Source organism: Quercus robur, chromosome 3, assembly GCF_932294415.1.
Source record: "Quercus robur chromosome 3, dhQueRobu3.1, whole genome shotgun sequence".
Lineage (NCBI taxonomy): Eukaryota > Viridiplantae > Streptophyta > Magnoliopsida > Fagales > Fagaceae > Quercus > Quercus robur.
Window position 1 is genome coordinate 61,896,736 of NC_065536.1, and position 4,029 is coordinate 61,900,764.

Consider the following 4,029-nt stretch of genomic DNA (forward strand, 5'->3'; position numbering starts at 1 on the left):
ATATTGTCCCCCCGGCCGCCACAACATAGTTTTCCACTTATGATCAAAATTAATTATTGAGGGTGAAAACTAAAATCAACTTAGCCTCCCGTAGAAATTAGACGTTTTCTATCTATTTCGGGTTGAATAATATAAACATACAGGAACAAAGCATGCAGAAATTGGGATTGACATGAAACACACCAAACATTGATCGTTTTTCATGGGATCTAAAGGTTTGTTGTCTCGTACTTTTGCCTCCAAACATGGGCATCAACCCATGTAAAAGAAACAAGACAACACTGTTAAAAACGGACCCATCGTGCAAATTGATGCCTCCATGTCTAATCCATATTTCTCATGGTATGTTTCTTTCTTCTCCTTCTTCTTCTTCTTTCTTCTTTTGTTAATTTTTTTAAATAACCTTATGGTATGTTTCAAATGAAGAGAGAAGTGAGGAAAGTAAAAGACTAAAAGGGAAGGTGTCTAAAATATACTAAAATTTAGGATATGCTTAGTACACTGAATGATAGTTAAGGATGAAAATTTGTATTACTAGAAATAAAATGTGATATAATGGAATAATTATTCATATCAATAAGTTTGGATGTGAAATAACTATAAGAATAAAGCCACAAACTTGTATTTTTGAAAATATAATAATTTCTAAAGTTATTAAATTTATTAAATATTAAGAAATAACTATTACATCCCTTTTAAGTCCATTTGATTGGGAAAATGGAAAAGTAGGAAGATAAAAAACGGAGAGAAGGTGAAAAAGTTGGTGGATAGAAAAGATTTAGGCTCCGTTTGGGAGTTCATAAAGGAATGGAATAGAATGGAATGATCATAAGAGAATGGAATTGAATGGAATGATTATAAGAGAATAGAATGGAATGTATTTAAATAAAGGAAAAGAATGGAATGGAATTAAGTAACCTTGATTGGATGTTTAAAAATAAAGGAATGGAAAAGAATGAAAATAAATGGAATGTAAGTAAACTTGTTTGGAAACAACATGGAGAGAATGAAATGAAATCATTTTATGACAATATTACTATTAGACCCCTATTTTAAAATAAAAAGTTGAATATATAGGTGCATTTTGGGAGTTTTAGTAAAAAAAAATATTAAATCTAATTTCATTCCCTCCCATTCCTCTCAATTTTGGAGGGAATGAAAATTTGAGGTTTTAAGGGAATAGAGAGGAATGAATAATCTCTCCTACCCATTTCATTCCCTCCCACTTAAACTCTCAAATAAGGGAATAGGTTTTCCATTCCCTCTATTAAAACTCCCAAACAATGAAAAAATATTCTAAAATGATTTTTTTCATTCATTTCTATTCCATTCCATTCCCTCCTCCCAAACGAGGCCTTAATTTCCCTCCATGTGTTTGGTTGAGGGAGTGGAAATTAAAGTGGAGAGATAGAAAACTATTTTGTTTGGTTGGGTAAAAAAATGAGAGGATAAAAAATGTAGTTTGTAAAAATTTACTCTCATGCCCTTATTACATAAAAAACTATTTTTAATAGTTTATAAATTTTTTTTTTTTAAATTACTACAAACTTACAAACTAACACAATTAATAAAACATCTAGCAAAAGAAAAACTAATAATAATAAGTTTCCGTTTGATTTGAAATTTTTTTTTTTTAAATTGTTTGAAGAAGGAAGCAAAACATGAAAACAAAACCAAAAAGCAAAACATGAAAACAAAGTCAAGTTCAATGCCAACAAAAGAAAGAGGAAGTAAAAAAAAACAACAACAACATTAAATAAGGGGGAAGGCAGATGGGTAATTTTCTGTCAAACCCACTTCTTTCGCACTTTTCTCTCTAGTTTTCTCCCCAAATTGGGGAGAAAACTTTTTCCTCTTAAATGTGGGCGCCCCCCCCCCCCCCCCCCCCCCCCCCCCCCAAAAAAAAAAAAAACCAAAACCCTCCTCTGTTATTTTCTCTCCCCCTTTATCATTTCACCCCAACCAAACATACCAAAAGAGACGAATGGCTATTCCTCAATTTAAGGAATAATAATTTGTAATGAATAACTATAACATGTCATAAAATCTAACCAAACGATCATGTAGTTATTCCACATAAATAAGAATTCCATTACAAGATTTATTAAAGTGCACCAAACATGCTCTTGGTACGACTACTTTCTAGTTATTTTCCATTGTCTTATATATCCTCTACTTTTCCCTCATTTCTCTCCATTCAAACATAGAGTTAGGTACCTAACTAATCCCCACGAAATATGTAATCCCCTATGCCATACACATTAAGTATGACAGTGAGAAATCCCTTGAAACCCAAAGTATTGACTACAATATTAGAACCGAGGATCTCAATTCTCATGTATCATATGAGAGGTTTGGAAATTACTAAACCAATTTCGAAATAATGACTACAAAATTAGAACTAAACAATCTCATGGATGCACATGGGAGATATGGAAACAACTAAACAAGTTTCAAATTATTGAACGAAATTAGAATTGAGGATCTCATGCAGTGGCGGCTCCTGGAATTTTTCTCAAGGTGTTCCTTAAGAAGCATAAATTATACAATCTAATAAAAAAAGAAATTCATATATTGACAATAACAATAATAAAAAAACACGCAAATACATAAAATTTACGATTGCCTTCTACGAGTTTTCATATTTTGAAATCGTTGCATTATAGTCTCATTGTCAATGCTACAAGCTACATCTTTTTCAATTTACACAACCAAGCAATCATTCATCTACTGAATATAGAACAAATTATAGAGTAAAATTTAATTTTATTGGCATAAAATTATTATAAAAAGCTGGCCTTAAGGTGGTCCTAGGACCACGCTGGCCTTAAGGTGGCGCCACCCCTGATCTCATGGATCACATATGAGATTTGGAAACAACTAGAACAATTTCAAAGCATTGACTTCAAAATTAGAGCCGAGGATCTCATGGATCACACATGAGATGAGAGGTGTCTAAGGTTTTATTCATGTGATAATATTCCCCCTTGGCTTAGTTGAAGACAAATCATTATAAAAAGTGGAGCATGATAAGACTGCAGCATCCAAAAAAGTCAGCCAAAACTGTGTCTGCAGTCTGCATCTATTGAGAGGACTCAAAATTCAGGGGGAGCCCCTGTACTACTGGAATTGAGGTGCTGCCAAGTGGCAAATGTTCAATACCCTCCATGCTCGATTGTGGGTGACTTTTTCTTCTTCTTTTCCTCTCAAGTTCTGCGAAAAATCATGGTTTGGCTTCATTAAAAGCTGGAAGCACATGCTACGTTTTCGTGAATCGGAATTTGAGACACGTTCAAATCGCTTTCAACTTGTTTGTATAGTAGCGTGAAAGGTTATGACCGACCTGCTCTCAATACCATGGCTTACATGTGATTGTGATTGTGATTTCCAACTTGGCCTGGTCATACATGTGATCGTTTTTGCACTTTGTTGTACGCCATTCATTTTGGTTTATCCTAATTGTACACACACACACAAAAAAGAAAAACTCGTGGCTAAAAATATTTAGCCAATTCAATTCTTGGTTGATTCGTGTTAATGTAAAACGAGAAAATTTTTCTTTTAATCCTTTTTGTGATAGTTTAGAAGACTATCCACGTATATTAATAACCGCATGACTTATTAAATCTTTAAAAAGAAATTATATTCTATTAAAGTATTAATTAGTTCATCTAATTATTTTTTTGATAATTCTATAGTTGGGGGATGAGAGATTTGAACTTGGATATCTCCTTTTAAAAACGCCAAGATATGTTAACTAATTAAACTATAAAACTCTTTAAATTAGTTTATATGATTAACAATATACGTTAATACTCATTTCAGTAATCACCTAATGGATTGACAAAACTTTCTTCCAAACTAGTTCATCACTTGGTCCCATTACATGTCAACTCTTTTTACAAACATATATTCTGTACTTCAAGCTGATTTAGATGCTTACATTAATAAAATTTCCAGTTTTCCCCTCTCAAAAAAACAAAAGTTCATTTAGGCTGTTTCCATATCCGTAAAATGAAGAACTGAAAA